General features: G+C 40.3%; 1 protein-coding gene and 1 non-coding gene across 7 annotated transcripts in view; both read left to right on the forward strand.

Annotated features, from left to right (window-relative positions):
* Window positions 1-17501, forward strand: part of STX11 (syntaxin 11) — a 46101-nt gene that overhangs the window by 17615 nt on the left and 10985 nt on the right. The gene's annotated exons all lie outside the window — the stretch shown is intronic.
* LOC131515631 (small nucleolar RNA U13) lies at window positions 10957-11060 on the forward strand. Its single transcript, XR_009263684.1, has one exon. It is a non-coding gene; the product is annotated as a small nucleolar RNA U13 (small nucleolar RNA).

Raw genomic sequence — 17501 nt, forward strand, 5'->3', positions numbered from 1 at the left:
GATGCTATATGCTGGGCGCTTCGGGGTACATGGCAAACACAGCAGGTATAGCCCCTGACCCCCTGGAACTTATGGGCGAGCAGACAGGATAGACAGTAAAACAATTAACAATAGAATACAATAAATATCAGGAAAGAGGAAGTGCCACAAAGTGTGAGATCATAGAATCAGTCCTCCAGCTTAGTCTAAGGTCAGAGAGTTTCCCATTCTTGTGAAACATACAAGAATAGGAGCTATGAGGCTGGCTTTGGTGATAAGACAAAGGACCTCTTTTTAACAAAGGAAAATCTTTCGGTCTGTCTAATTCAAAATCGGCCGATCCTTCACGTGTGTGTGTGTGTGTGTGTGTGTGTGTGTGTGCGCGCGCGCGTGTGTCTGTGTCTTTCTGCCTGTCCAGTGTGTAAGCACACGTGTTGACGAAGAGAGATCAAGAAAATCACTCCTTCATTTAATGACTAAAATAGATAGCAAAGAACAGAGAAGGAAGTCGGTTTGCATTTCATTCGATGTGCCATTGCCCAAAGTTAATTAATATTTTAATATGTAGTAAAAGAAGATAAATTTAGGGCTCTGAAAATCATGAGCTTTATATCACAACTTTTTAAAAGTTAATTTTAAGAATCTGAGGATTCTGGCCCAGGAGGGTGCTTGACAGATTTGCCTTGGGTTCTGTTACAGACCCAGTTTGAGGCACATTTGCTCAGTGGTCAGTGTCTGTTCTTCTCTTCTTCCTGCAGCAGTGGTTTTTGTAGTACGTGGCCTCTGCCTGGTGTGGCAGCTCCTACTGGGCTCTTCTGTCTTTTTCTGGCCCGTTCTTTCCCTTGTATTATTTCTGTACCTGCTTGTTTTTCCCCATAACTTACAGACTTAGTTGAGGGCAGGGATTGTGATTTCTGGATTTTTCAATCTTTGAATCTCCTGCAGCTCTTCTTTATAATTTATTTACATTAATTACATTTAATAAACAACCTTGAATGTGGTATCTGAGTTAAGAGGGGATCCTTGGGTTGAGAAAGTAACCAGATTGGTTCTCTGTTGAGAACATATTTCTTGTTTAACCTGACATCGCAAAGCAAAGACACCAAGGGCTAACACAGGCATATTTATCTTGTGAATGTCTACTTTAAGTACTAAAAATGCCAGTCAGTTGACTGATGGCAGGGAGGGGAGGATTAAGTCATCATGAAGCAGCACTTACTAGATGTAGACAAAAGTATAGAATGTTCTGCTGGGTCTCACCTAAGTCAACTTAAACACATGTCTACACCATCCAACATTTTAGAATAACATTGATCAGAATTAAAAATCATTGTGCAAGTGACAACATAATTCAGGCTCAAAATATGACTCTGACGGCATGCGATGTCCTGTGATGACCATTTACCATGTTTTCTTACGTCTTTCTTCCCATGCCTTGGCATGTTCCTTGGTTTATTTCAAGTATGACTTAATTTATGTTCTAATTTTTTGTCTTGCTTTTACAGTGAATATTATATATAGGGAGTGTCTGAATGGTTGGAAATAATTCTTGACATTTGTTCTTTTGCTTCTATTTTGTATAGTTCAAACTTAGTTTATTGCTGAAGTATAGGTTATAAGTTAGGCCACTATGAATTTTGTGGAATACTTTGTTAACTGTAAATTTGTTCAACTTTGATATTTTCCTTAAGAATTGGAATTTTTAAATAAAAGGTTAGGGTGGTGAAATGAAATATTTTCTCCTTTAGAAAATGGAGAACTCTAGAAGATGAAACTCTTTACAACTTGTTCCCTAAAGAATCAAAATTATAATAGTGTCAACTCATCTGAAAAGAGGAACATTCCATCCTGTCGGTGTATATTTGTTGTTGTTTAGTTGGAAAATTTGTCAAGTTATTAATTGCCCTTTGCCGAAACTTCGAGTGCTATAGACATTTTCTCCTTTTTGTTGATATCTAGATACCTATACATACCACGGATAACAGCGTGAGCACAGCATAAGGGTTTTTAAATTTTTATTTTTAATTGAACCATAGTACATGAAATATCATATTCGTTTCAGGTGTGCAACATAGTGACTTGACATTTATATACATTACAATGCTCACCACAATAAGTGTAGTTACCATCTGTCACTGTACAATGTTATTACAGTGTTATTGACTCCATCCTCTATGCTGTCCTTTACATTCCTGTGGCTTATTTATTTCATAACTAGAAGTTTGTAGATCTTAATCCCCTTCACCTACTTCTTCCATCCCAGCACCTCCCATGCTTCTGGCACCACCAGTTTGCTCTCTGTATTTATGAGTATGTTTCTGTTTTGTTTTTGTTTTTTCATCTGTTTGGTTTTCTAGATTCCACATGCAAGTGAAATCGTGTGGTATTTGTCTGTCTGTGTTTGACTTATTTCGCTTAATATACTGCCTGCTAGGGCCATCCACGTACACAATATGTTTTTTCATTTGTATTCTTTCCATCTAGTCCTAGTAGCTAAAGCATAGATACATCTTATATTCTGATTTTCCCACTCATTTCTGGCTAAATTAATAAGTCTAATGTATTATTTTTAATTTGCATATATTTTCCAAATAGCAGATAATAAATATTTCATATTTTTATTGAGAATATTTTATGTCCTGTGAAATGTCTTTCTATATACTTTACTCGATAATTTATTGCCATGTTATTTTACCCGTTGGGGTGTCTCTGCATACAATACCGAGTACCTACACAATGTCTGTTATGTTTTGTGCAAACATTTTCTTCCAATCTCTTGCTTTAGTCCTTAGTATTTGTTACTCCTTTTTGTTGCAGAGAGATTTCACATTTTATTTAGTCAAATTTGGTTATCTTTTTCTCTGAGATTTCTTCCATAGCCTCACATCTCATGGAAAGTTATCATTTTCAGGGCGCCTGGGTGGCTCAGTCGGTTGAGCATCCGACTCTTGATTTGGGCTCAGGCCATGATCTCACAATTTGTGAGACTGAGCTTCGAGTCAGTCTCTGTGCTGACAGTGCAGAACCTGCTTGGGATTCTCTCTCTCTCTCTCTCTGTCTCTCTGTCTCTCTCTCTCTGCCTCTCCCTTGCATGTATGTTCTCTCTGCTCTCTCCCTCTCTCTCTCAAAATAAATAAATAAAATAAACTTAAAAAAAGGAAATTAAAAAAAAAAAGAAAATTATCATTTTCCCAGAGTACTGATATTCAACTTCACTTTCTGTTAGTGTTTCTGTTATTGATTTTGCATTTTTAATTCTTTAATGTCCCTAAGGTGTATCGTAGGGTCTCCAGTAAGTTTTAGAGAGGAATAAATTCTTTTTTTGTATGAATATAATTTATTGTCAAGTTGGCTTACATATAACACCCAGTGCTCATCCCAACAAGTGCTCTCCTCAATGACCATCACCCAATTAAGAGAGGAATCAATTCTTACTAGTCAATTATACCAGCCTAGTTGCTTATTTTTTTTCCTCCACTATTACTTCTTGATGGCTTCTTTCCATATACTAAGATTTTGTGTAAAATTGGTCTATTTCTTAGTGTTGTATTCATGTCCATTAATCTAATTTTTATGTTTGCAAAATTATTATGCTTTTAACTATGGTCTTATGCAAGTGGTAATATCAGCAAGAGCTTTCCTCTTTTTACCAGTGCTATATTCTTTTCAATTTATTAAAATTTGAACTTTATTTGAACTTTATTTAAGGATCACTTTATTTTTTAGAATTTTTTTTAAACTTTGGTCAGAATTTTGGATTTAGTGCAATCAAAAAATTAACTTGGGGGGAATTCCAGATTCCACTAATACCTGTGTCTAAGTGCTCATTCTCAAGTGGAATCTGTAAAGAGGTGGTTATGTGAGAAAGACAGGGAGAAAGAAGTGCGCAGGCAGGATGGAGAGCTCCTGGTTACCTGCTGCCAGAATTCACAGCATTGCCCTGTAGGTGGTGTTTTGGATTTCCAGAAAGCCTATAGCGTTCTTTTTTCCTGCTTGCTTTCCTTCCTTCCTTCCTTCCTTCCTTCCTTCCTTCCTTCCTTCCTTCCTTCCTTCTTTCCTTTCTCTAGTTTTGAATTGTATCAAACATGCACACATAATTGAAGAGTAATGAAAAATGAAAGTCTGATAAAAAAAAAAAAAGTCTGTCCCTTTCTATTTCATTTATTTCCCTCTCCCCAAAGGGAACCACTTTCAACTACGTTTACTTATTCTTTTGGTGTTTATATTTGTATCTCTAAATAATATGCTTCTATTACTATTTCTTGATTTTTCCATTTTGGGCATCATCTATTGATTTCCTTGTGCAGAAGGTGATGATTTAGCTCATTTTCAGCCCTTGCTGCCAGAGACAGGCACCACTCTTGTTCCTTCAAGAACTGTATTCATCCTCCCAGTACAGCTGAATCCTAATTTGAGTTACATCAATATGTAACGATTATATGCTTGTGGTTATGGAAATACCAATTACAGCAGATCCATGTTTTATATCAGGATTACTCTCCTATAACTACATAATTGTTTGGGGTTGTTAGTTTAATTTATACTTACAACCTATTCAATCCCAAATTGTCTAAATCTCCTCCCAAGAAATTTGGACCCATCAGGAATTCTGAGTTTCATGTTTCTGAAGAAATCTCTCCTATAGCCTACTATACCTAGTCTAGACAGATGGCCTCCCAGTCCAGTGCACAGCTGTCATCACAGAATTTCCCTTTGCTGTTATCCGGGGGTGCTCTCTGCCTCTCTCCTCTGTTGAATTTCAGGTTAGGATTCTAGAGTCTGTATCTTTTTCGCTTGACTTCCTTGTTTTGTTGTAAGGCATTTCCCTGTCTCTTTCTGAGAAAGATTATAGGAAATATTTTTTTAAGACTTTGTATATCCAAAAAAATGCCTTTATTCTACCTCATATTTGATTGATGATTTGGCTTGAGTATAGAATTATGGGTTGAAAATACATTTTCCCCAAAAGTTTAAAGGTACTGTTCCATTATTTTTTAGTTTCCAGCGTTGCTGTTTAGAAGTCCAAAGCTTTTTTGACCTTAGATACTTTGTAGGTGATCTGTTTCTATTACCCCTATCCCCGACCACCACAGTATGATGTCTTCTCTCTGAAATTTCTGTTATTCAGAATTTGAATTTAAAGTACTGGACTTCCAAATTCCTTTTTTAAATTGTTTTTCACCTCTTTCTTTCTTCTTTTTTAAAAAATGTTTGTTTATTTTTTCAGGCAGTGGGGAGAGGGGCAGAGACAGAGACAGAGACAGAGAGAAAGAGAGAGAGAGCCCCAAGGAGGCTCCACCCTCAGTGTGAAGCCCGACATAGGGCTTGAACTCATGACCATGAGATCATGACCTGAGCCAAAATCAAGAGTCAGATGCTTAACTGACTGAGTCACCCAGGCGCTCCTGTTTCTTCTTTTGTACTTTATGGAAAAAGGTTTTTCATCCTCCTGCCTATGATATGGGTCCGTGTGCTGGACAGTAGGTGAAGGAAGAGGACTTGGAGGTCCACATTCCATATAAAAACATTAATCTCATCCTCCTCTTTACAGATAAAGTACCTCTCACCTGGTATAGAGTCAGAGTCTAGCCTGTCTAATGACCTGCTAAGGAAGGACAAAGGATGATAGGTCCTCTCCCTTCTTAAAAAGGCTTTAACCAAACTCTGTTTTTAGCCCCCACCATCACCTCCTTTTTCATAGGTACTCAGGCTTTAATTCTGATTCCTGGGTATTTATCAAATGGTGTAATTTAGGTTGTTTCTTGGCATTCTCTACTGTTAGTTTAAGATTCAATGTTTTAACTCCTTGCTAGGTTAGTAATCCCTTGTCCACTTGCTTTATAATTTCCAGAATTTTATTGTTGCTCTGTTCTCTCTGATCTTTTTCCTTGTCAGTGTATGCCTGTGTGTAATTTCTTTGGGTAGGATTTTGGAAAGGAGCAGAAATAATGTTTACTTTGCCATTTTGTCCAGAATGTAGGGGTCATCTTTGAAAATAGAAATGTGTTTTCTGGAATAAATGGTAGATTAAGCTAAAAGCACTTAGCAGATATATTCATCAAAATAGCTACCTTTGCCTTAAAAAATAGAGACTGGAACATAAGACTGGGCTGTTTAAGTGGGCAAGTTTGGATTTGCATAGGGGATGGGGAGGGGCAAGGGTCATCTCTGATTGGAGAGCATGTCTAGAAGGAGGACAGGATAAAATGGCCATAGTGTAGTTTCTTTAGGCCGCAGTAAGTTAAAAGCAAACATCTCAGTTCTCATCTACAAATTTTACTATTGATGTTCACGGAAAGCATGTATGTTCCCCAGCAGGAGTAAAAGCCTAAGCATTGCCTTGGTTGAGAATTCACTCACTGTGTGTCAGGCATCTTACAGAGTACTCCTTGAGATGGGTGGTGCTATTCCAATTTGCTTAGAGCTGGGAGTCCAGTGCAGGTCTATTTGACTTTGCAACCTCTTTTAAATACACAGCTATTATATCTCTGTGTCATAGTTGACACCCAGTATTGAAACTAAGAAAATTTTTGTCATTGCACAGAAAACTGAAGACGTGTCTCCCTTATTATCTTCATAGTCCTGTCTTTAAATGTGTCAAAAATCAGGAAGTTGCCTAAGTCAGTTTTGGTTTCAGCTTTAAATATTTCAGGGGTCTATTTCACATGTCTGGATTTTCATGTCTTTCTTTAAAAGTGCTTTCCATAAGCTTTTTTTGTTGCCGTTGTTGCTTATCTTATAAAATACTTTTAAGGAAGGGGGACCACATCTCTTTTGCTCATTGGGCTAACCTTGTCCTCTCATATTGCCTGGCACATAGTAGGTGCTCACTAAACACTTGTTGAAGAAACGTGTAAGTCTGTCACAGTAGCCCATGCAAACTCACGTGTCTTGATTGATGTGCACAAGAACAGCAATCATAGCCTATTTTATGAATGTTACTTAAAAGCTAGCTAACAGGATGCCCGACTTGTTTCACACAAATAAAATAAGCCTAACGTTAGTGCCATCATTTGTATGCTGATGTATGTATTTTAGCTAATAAGATTGAGATATTTTATTATAATGTTAAAATCGAATTATCATGAATGCTCAACAGAAAGTTAGGATATTTAAAATTCTATGCATTTTATGGTTGTTGAAATTATTCTACGCGGGTATTGACAGTCTGTGCATAGGAGAATAGATCCAGTTATTCTTCAGTATAGAATTTTCTGCAATTTTGGACAGGAAGGAGTTTATCTCTTGATTCCAATTATGACTGTTACCAATATCACTGTAAAGATTCAACTTTCCTTTTATCCAAAATAGAAGCTCTGAAATAAGGGAAATTTTAAATTCTGTTAATATTAAAAGGTCAACACCTTTAGCTGTTGATTCTACATAGCAATAAGCAGCATGGCTTTTTTGTGGAAGAGTTTATATTGGGGTAAATGTGTAAGAAATTTGATCAGATCCTGCTTTTTATTTTGTTAGTTTTGTTTTACAAGGAGCCGCTGTTTGTCTTCTTTGATAGGCAAAATGTAAGATACTCACCATGAAATAAAAATTTTCATTGTAAATGAGTTTGTTCCTTGGCCCTCCTTCATACAGTGAATGAAGAACATCTGGGGTGCCTGGGTGGCTCAGTTGGTTAAGCGTCTGACTTCGGCTCAGGTCATGATCTCTCAGTCTGTGAGTTCGAGCCCCAGGTCAGGCACTGTGCTGACAGCTCAGAGCCAGGAGCCTGCTTGGATCCCTTGCTCTCTCTGTCCCTCCCTTGCTTGTGCTCTGCCTCTCTCTCTCTCTCAAAAATAAATATTAAAAATAAAAAAGAAAAACATCTAATTCATTCTTTCTTGTGGTTCTGAGTAAAATTAGGCATTAATATTCTATCTCCTGAGTAATCAGAATAATACAGAAACTGGTGATAGAATAGTTGTGTGTGGTTTTATAGGATAGTTTTAGATCACATGATCTGTATATGTTTTCTAAGGAGTAGTACTTATAGTATTTTGAATACATAATCTGGTGAAATAAACTATGCATGGCAATGGTGCAAAATAATAATGTCTAATACCATGTTTGTAAAATAGTTTAAAATTTATAGAGTGATTTTGCATGTATTATTTACATCATTTAATGATCGCCTCCCCCCACAAAGACCCTTATGAGGCAGGTAGTGTCATAACCATTTTATAGGTGAGGAACCTAACACTGGGAGTCATGAGATGTTTTGCTCAACTTTATACAGCTGGGGATGGAAGTTGGCATAAGTCCTCTGACAGTTGGCGGACTACCCTCTCTCCCACACCACATTTGCCGTCAGGACTCATATCAGTGAGCTGAGGAGCCAGACTTTTCCCTACATGTTCCTGTATCCAACTGAAAGGCAAAACGAAGCCCACCACTACTAAGAACAAAATTTTACTAGTGGGGTGGGGAATAGGGCTTACCTTTCTGAGACATACATGAGGCAGATGTTCGATGGATGTTTACTGAATTAAAATTGTTAATCTGGAACACCTGGGTGGCTCAGTCGGTTAAGCGTCCAACTTTGGCTCAACTCATCATCTCCCGATTCACGAGTTTGAGCCCCGTGTCAGGCTCTGTGTTGACAGCTCAGAGCCTGGAGCCTGCTTCAGATCTGTGTCTCCCGCTGTGATTCTGCCCCTCCCCTGGTCATGCTGTGTGTGTGTGTCTCTCTCTCTCAAAATAAATAAACAAATAAATACATGAAAAAAATTTTTTAATTGGTAATCTGCTCCCAAAAGAAAACCTGGTCACTGACTTTATAAACACTAAATCTTGAAGATGTCAGTCCTCAGACTGACTTAGTCACCTCTAGACTCTTTCACAATCTCTGGGGTATGTGACATTGGGGAAACCATTTTGAGACTCTTAAATGTGAAAGCAAAACAGGAGGATTCTTTCTTTTTAGAACTTCCTTCCCCTTTCCAAGTTGTCTTCATTGTTCCTGATTTCACCTGCACAGAAGTGGTGGTGGTACAGAGTACAGCAGGACCTGCCTGTGGGCCTGTATCCCTGAGGGAGGCCCCAGGTGGGAAGAAACCCCAGGTACTCCTATGGTTTAGCAAGAAGCCATTGCGTATGTCACAGGGTCAGGGTCAGTTCTGAAGCCTGCATCTTAAGTATTCACAACTCTATAAATAGAGAAGAGTCTGGAAGAAAATGTTTTAGACTTATCCCTGGTTATTTTATAGAGTTACATATAGTAGCATTAGAGGGTATGAATTTTTAAATTTACATTCTGCATCATTTGACTTCTCTTCCTCCTCCTTCTTTAAAAGAAAGAGCATGTGTTGCTTTCATACTCAGAAAAAAGAGATTTCACAGTGAAAGAATTGGAACAAAAATTATTTAAAACCCCAAATAACACAGTAATGCACAGATATTAATGTTTACTTATGACTGTAGGCGAGACGGGTAATAAACTATTGATAGTGTATCAGTAAATGCACTGTTTATACTAATGGTTGCTGAACATCCTTTGGGTTTTTGAGTGAATTAAAAATCACAGAAGAGACAATAGCAAGTAGCGTATGCAGAGAGCTTACTAGACCTGGCACTCTTTGAAGAGCTTTCTGTGGATTGTCTCATTTAATTCTGTCCACCATCCCATGCAGAAGATATTTCTACCTGGGGAAGATAAGGTGGAGAGAAGAAATGTGACATAAGCGGAGGTTTGAAAAGCACTCATCTATTAGGTGTTGCCCTCTCTCACTTCTGGGAATCCTTAAGGCAGTGAGGCAGTCCAGGCTAGACCCAGGGGCGGATTGCCAGTCTCCTACATTTCCCGGAGTGTCTGTGGAATTCGGAGCAGATTCTACAACTCTGAAAAGAAATAAACTGATTGCCTTTAACACGCTGAGAGATTAATAGGGTCGTCACCAGTTTCTGATGCTCCTTAGAAACCTCGATCACATCGCACTAATTTTTATTCTTTGTAGCATGATAGCCAGAAACGTCTCCGGTCCCAGATGACAAAGGAAGGTGTGGGAAATGGCAGTAAAGTCATGTTTGGAAGGCGCACTTTGTCTGCCCAGTGTTCTTTATTTTGGCAATCTGAATGGCAGACTTGTGATACACTTGAAACCATCTACCTCCATTTCAGAACTGGCTCTTCAAGTTCTCAGAATCTCTTATCAGACTGAAACTCAGCCAAGGTTAAAAGTGCCTGGTCTCTTTGCACTGTCCTACCCCCACTGTTCAAGAACTCCTACTTAGCACCCTTCATTACTAAAAGGTTTCTGCAGGCCCTTTCTTGCAGAGGCTGCTTGTGTGTGAGATAACCTTTTTTTAGCATCTTTTTTTTTCTCTCTCTCTTTACTATGATTATGACCACAGTCTTCAAAAGGAAAGAAAGGCTGTCCTCAGACATGGTAAGAGACACATGCTCCTTTCTGGGTATGCTTTATATTAATGTCTGTGTACAATATGAACAGAATATTGTAAATGTGCACTGCATTAAAATCCAAGTAGGCAAGGGAGCCACGATCACCAAGTAGGGGACATACACCATCAGGACAGTCCGTTGGTCCATGTTACTTATGTTTGTGTTTTAAAACTCAGAGCAACAAACTTTCAATTTATTTTATTTTATTTTATTTTATTTTATTTTATTTTATTTTATTTTATTTTATTTTATTTTATTTTATTTTTAACTTTTTGTTTAATGTTTATTTATTTTTGAGACAGAGAGAGACAGAGCATGAGCAGGGAAGGGGCAGAGAGAGAGGGAGACACAGAATCCAAAGCAGGCTCCAGGCTCCGAGCTGTCTGCACAGAGCCAGATGCAGAGCTCGAACTCACTGTGAGATCATGACCTGAGCCGAAGTCGGACGCTTAACCAACTGAGCCACCCAGGCACCCCCAAACTTTCATTTTAATGCCTGAACATTTGCTTTTTAAAAATTATGATTTATCCAGGATTCATGTCATTCTCTTAGGTTCTCTTTAGAGGAGAGGTGGTTCGAGATCCTCTTGTAGGTCATAAGCATGATGATTGGGTGCTCACGCTGTTTTGTGACATGCGCCACCCTTAAACCTTGTTACGACGTCAGCACATTACCTGTCTGACGTGAAAAGAAAGAGATGGTTTGTCAGTATGACGAACCACCCCCCCCCCCCAAATCATACTGTGATTTCTTATAGTCATAGGATTAGATGAGATAATTCATATAAGGCTTCCACAGCACTGTGTGGCAGAGAGAAGTACTGGGTGTTTCTCTCACTCGGGTCACCTGAGCTCAGTCATATAGAGGCACTGGTGTGTGAGCTGGGGGCTGCCTCTCTCTCCACGTGGTCCTCATCCTCTAGGAGGCTGGCCTGAGCCTCCATGTGGCAGCTTCCATGTTCCCCACAGCAAGAGAGAGCAAGCCCCAGTGTGCCATGCTCTTCAAGCCTCTGTTTGCATCATAATTCCTACTGTCCTCTTTCTTTCTTTCTTTCTTTTTTTCTTTTTTTCTTTTTTTATTATTTTTTTAATTTTTTTTCAATATATGAAATTTATTGTCAGATTGGTTTCCATATGACACCCAGTGCTCATCCCAAAAGGTGCCCTCCTCAATACCCATCACCCACCCTCCCCTCCCTCCCACCCCCCAAAAACCCTCAGTTTGTTCTCAGTTTTTAAGAGTCTCTTATGCTTTGGCTTTCTCCCACTCTAACCTCATTTTTTTTCCTTCCCCTCCCCCATGGTCTTCTGTTAAGTTTCTCAGGATCCACATAAGAGTGAAAACATATGGTATCTGTCTTTCTCTGTATGGCTTATTTCACTTAGCATCACACTCTCCAGTTCCATCCACGTTGCTACAAAGGGCCATATTTCATTCTTTCTCTTTGCCACGTTCTACTGTCTTCTTTTTTTTTTTTTTTTTTAAATTTTTTTTTTTAATGTTTTTTATTTATTTTTGGGACAGAGAGAGACAGAGCATGAACGGGGGAGGGGCAGAGAGAGAGGGAGACACAGAATCGGAAACAGGCTCCAGGCTCCGAGCCATCAGCCCAGAGCCTGACGCGGGGCTCGAACTCACGGACCGCGAGATCGTGACCTGGCTGAAGTCGGACGCTTAACCGACTGCGCCACCCAGGCGCCCACGTTCTACTGTCTTCTTGATCAGAGCAAGTCTCATGGCCAAGTCCACAAAAGGTAGACAAATAGACACAACTTCTTGCTGAGAAGTACAGCTAAGAATTTGTGGCCCTTTTTGTACAATCATGTGTAGTCTGCCTCTGGCAAAGTTTGTTCACATTTCTCCTATGCTCCCCTTCACCCTGGGATTCCCAGAAGTCTCATATTATGGCATCAGCTTCTAAGTCGAGGCTTATCCATGATCTGCATTAATCTGGACACAGATGGGACCCCTGCAGGTACAGCTCTTTCAATGTTTCCCCATACACACCTAACCTATAATGATGAAATAGGGAAAGGACAACCAAAATACGTAATCCATTAAAACAAAACCAGAGGCACATTAACAGGATACACAACAATCGCAATTCCACGGCAGTTCTATCCGGGTCCATGTTACTAGGTCCCTCCATTCCTGGGCCAGGGGGTGGTTGATTAAGACCCAGTTCTGCTTCTCAGGACTAGTTCACTGATATCTATTTTCTCCCCTGCTCTTGGCTCCACCTTCTGAAACAGTCCTCTTTTCCCATGAGAAATGGCTTATTTCTGCTTCTAAATAGATTCTTTAGCCTACTTTCTGCTCATAGAAAAGCAGGCACCCAGAGGCCTCTTTCCTCTGAATGATCTCTGTCTTGTTTCTGTATTTATCAGTAAAACTCTCTTTAAAAGCTGGGTTTCCCATGGGGTGCCTGGGTGGCTCAGTCGGTTAAGCGTCTGACTTTGGCTCAGGTCATGATCTCACAGTCTGTGAGTTCGAGGCCCGCATCGGGCTCTGTGCTGACAGTGCAGAGCCTGGAGCCTGTTTTAGATTCTGTGTCTCCCTCTCTCTCTCTGACCCTCCCCCACTCATGTTCTGTCTCAAAAATAAACGTTAAAAAAAAAAAAAAAAAACCAACCTGGATTTCCCAAGAATCCCATAGAGTCCATGCCCCTAAAACCACTTCCACATTTGTTTTCAAGACACATCTCTGTTTACTTTGGGCTGAGTGTCAGGCTGCCATGAGGTAATAACACCTTTGGGAGTCTCAGAGCCCTTCTCTTGCCCAGCTGAGAAGGCCTTCTAGGCACCACATTAAATTTTACAAAGGTCTTTACTCTGAAGCCACTTCTTAGTATAAAAATCTTTTCTTCCAGCTGAAGAGACTAAGAGGTAAACGGTTTTATTTTCCAAACTCATGAATTCTGGCTCTTCTCTGTTTTCTCTACATAATGCTTACTAATTAGATCACTCTGTTTTCTTGGGTTTTTGTTGTTTTAAGCTCATGTCTCCCTTGCAGAACCTTATATGCAGCTAGAAGCACTCAACGGACATTTTCAGCCTTCTGCCTGGAGAGCTTTGCAGCTGGATCCAACATTCACTGTGTGCATTTTCGATCTTTTGTGCTGCCACAGACGGTGGCTTTGCCCATTGTGTTGCTGCGACGTCGTAATGTGTGCTGTCTTTCCCCTGACTGCTGCAGTTTCCTCATCACCTTCCCCACCTCCACTAACATTTTGCATGCCATCTTCCCAGTTTTTGCTAAATGCTGCCTCACTGCTTTTCACCCACTGTCTGGTCCCAAAGCCATTGCTGAATGTTTTAGGTTTTTGTTACCACAGTGTGCTACTTCTAGGTACCAGTTTCTGTATCAGGTAGTTTTTGCTGTGTTGCACTGGGGCTCCCCATGGCAAAGCCCTTTTGCACAATGCTTTCCAAGATGCTACTTACATCATCGTATTTGCTAATGTCCCAGTGGCCAAAGCAAGTCCCATAGCCACAAATTTGAGGAGTTGAGAAATAGTCTATACGTCTTGACTGGAAGAGCTGCACAGAATGTGCAGTGAATTTTTGTTTCAATCTTCCACAAAGAATATGTACAAATTTGGAGAAAGAGAATGGGGCACTTGGGAGGTCGGGTCAAGAAAATAGCATGTGAGCGGACGGTCATCACATCATGGAAATGATGACTATGTGGTATTAAATTAGTAAAATTAATAGCAATTATTTATCAAGTTTCCTTTATTGAGGTTCCAGTATATGCCAGGCTCATGAAAATGCTTTATATATGGTAGAATCTTTTTGCTATCAATGGAAATGTCTATTCCATAAGAGTTCTCCCCCCTTGCTAACAGCCATCTCTTCACCATTATTTGTAGGTTACTTAAATACAATGAGCGTTTCTTTCCTTATCTTTAAAACTGAGGTATGGTGCAAGATAGTCACTAAAGTCTTTTTCTGCTTCTCTGATTTTATCTGACATAATTATGGGGTTGATTGAGGAGGAAACACAAATAACTTCCCTTTATCCTTCTGATTTCCATACCAATGGAAATAGAAGGAAAAAGCACCCAGAGGCCAAAGTGTTACTTCTGTTATCAATAAAGGCCAGGTTGGAGGAAGTGGCTTCATTGGTGGGGAACTCTGCTGGTATGTCCTTGAACCTAGAATTAGATGGACTTGCCCTCCGCAGCAGCTGACCTCTGCACTCCCACCCAGGAGCAGAGCAAAAGAGAACACCAGTTCTCGGTTCTCGGTGGTAAGCCGACTTTCAAAAGGAAGAAGGAAGAACAGCTTGGGCTACCATGGGCAGCTTCTCCTTCCAGATTCACCAACTGGATAAGCAACTCTGTGCCTCTTGGCTGGCGGAGGTGGAGAGAGATGTCTACAGGGAGGGAAATGTCCAAGTGATGACAAATGTTTCTTCTTAACAACACTTATACCACATACCCTGCCTCAACCCCTTTTTATTTATTTATTTAAATTCAAGTTAGTTAACATACAGTGTAGTCTTGGCCTCAGGAGTAGAACCCAATGATCCACCCCTTACGTATGATACCCAGCGCTCACCCTTAATGCCCATCACCCATTTAACCACCCCTCTCCGCCTTCAGGAACCCTCAGGTGGTTCTCTGTATTAAGAGTCTCTTATGGTTTGCCTCCCTCTCTGTTTTTATCTTATTTTTCCTTCCCGTCCTTTATTTTCACACAGCTTCAGCACAGGATTGAGTGTACAGAACATGAACATAGGATCTGGACAGATGTGGGCTTAAATCCCAGCCTTCTTAACTTACTGATGGGCTGAATTGGATGAGGAACCTAACTTTTCTGAGATCCAGTGTTATGCCCAGAATTCGTGATCCCCAAAGACCACCAGGGAGCCGAGTCCGATGCAAAAGCAAAAGAACCTTTATTCGAGCTAGCTCGAGTTCAATCCCCTACCTGCACCGACGCAGCGGTGAGATACCAGGGAGAGAGAGCGAGTTTCAAAAGCACAAAGGTTTTATAGGGGTCTAGGGGCAGTTGGTGAGGTAATGGCTGTGGCCTCAGCCGATTGGCTGGGGAAGGGTCGTGGCCTCGGCCGATTGGCTGGGGAAGGGTCGGAGTCCTGTTACGCAGGTCGCTGGGCGTGTTTTGATCAGGAAGTTTGAACGGGTGAGCGGGAGGTTACTCAAGGGGAGGAGGCGCGGTCTGAGGTTTCTGTGATTTTCCCGGAAAAGGGGTCATGTCGGGGACATAGTCACTCAAGGTGGAGAACACAGAACAAGATGGAGTCGGCCGGCGTAGGCCCGCCCTTTCACCAGTTCCTAGTCAACTGAAAATTTTGTTACCTTCCTCACAAAGTTATTGTGAAGATTGTTGCTGGACTGCGTATCAGTTGTCTGGTACACAGACTGACTCATATTGGACACTCAGTTTGTCACTGACATTAGTTTTTCCTTCCTTTCTTTACTTAGTAGGTTTGCTTCCAGAGGGCTGCTGACCGACGTGTAGCTTACCGTTGCTAAATGCTTGGCTTTTATCTAATTTCTTACCAAATTTCTGCTACAACCTGTAAAGGGAATGAGAGGAATATCAGTGGCAGTATATACATGGAAATATCTGAGGAAAGGTTTGACATTTTAACCCTGAGGCAAGAGAAACATTTGGAAACAAATGAAAGTGTATCACCACAGAGTTCAAAGATGTTAATAATGCCAATTGTATCCAGTATCCTCTCTTTAAGGAATGAAATACATCAACGCATTTTTTACAAATGTGTATTTATTTTTGAGAGAGTGCGCACACGTGAGCACGCACGCGAGCAAGTAGAGGAGGGGGAGAGAGAGAGGAGACACAGAATCCCAGACAGGCTCCAGGCTCTGAGACATCAGCAAAGAGCCAGACGCGGGGCTTGAACCCACAAACTGAGATCATGACCTCATGACCCAAGCCCAAGTCAGATGCTCAGTGGACTGAACCACCTAGACACCCCTATCAATGCATGTTAGAAGAGGATTTCCAACAAAAAAATGAGTGAGCACCTTTCACATTTGAAGGGAGAGTTTCAATTAAGTAAATGTCACTTACATGGAAAAACCTGCATTGATGATGTTGGATAACTGAGATTTTTCTGTGCGGGTGTAAAAACTGTCAACTAAAAATAACAATTTGTTTCCTTGAAGAATTGAAGAGGAGTAAACAGCCAACAGGATTAGAATCAGTGGCTCATAGGACTTTGTCTACGAGAAAGAGAATATGAAAAAAACATGTAAAAATTCTGTGAGATTGTCCTTTAACCGACATTATGAGTTGGGAAAGAAAAGGTCATTCATGATTCTCAAAAACTCGATCGGTTTTCCTTTTTTAAAAAATACCCCATGGAATATTTATAAAATATGAAAGTTTAATCAAAGATATATTGGACTCAACATTTATTCCCCTTGATGTTTTCTTTTGTCTTTCCTAGGCACAAGTTTGGTTCACATTCCAGGGCCAAAGCCAAATCAGTCATAGGATACAGCAGCTGTTTTTGTTTGTAAATGCTAATACAGATAAGACTGGAAAAACTTGTACGGATGATTTGAACCTTGATCCTGGAGTGCTCTTCTCTTCACTCCCTCCCTTACCAAACTCATTCCTTAGGTTTTCCTCTGTTATCACTTTCATGCTCCTGACTGTAAAACTCGTATTTCCAAGTATCAGTGCTTCGTTATTTCAAGCACTTATGTCAGTCCTAACTACAGTGAATCAGTTATAAGAGAATTATCTACGAGTGTTAATTCCGTGGACTTTTGGCAAGTTGTGATGAGTTACTCTTGCCTGATAGAGTAACAGAGGCTCTAATAGCCAAAACATTGCAGTGTTGTTGGGGAAACTCTTGATGTAAGGAAATTATTATGAGAAAGAAGGTGATGGTTCTAATGGTGAAAAGATTTTCATGTGTTCATTCAGATCTAGGTTATTAGATGCTGATAATTGTTGCAGCTACAAAACCTCAACTAGGGAAGGGGATACGGTCTGAATGCTCGTGTCCTTCAAAATTCACATGCTGAAATCCTAATCCCCAGTGGGACTTTGGAAGGCAGTTAGGCCATGAGGATGAGGTCTGAATGAATGGGATTAATGCCCTTATAAAATCAGCCCCAGAGA

This window comes from Neofelis nebulosa, chromosome 6 (genome assembly GCF_028018385.1).
Source record: "Neofelis nebulosa isolate mNeoNeb1 chromosome 6, mNeoNeb1.pri, whole genome shotgun sequence".
In the NCBI taxonomy this organism is placed as follows: Eukaryota; Metazoa; Chordata; class Mammalia; order Carnivora; family Felidae; genus Neofelis; species Neofelis nebulosa.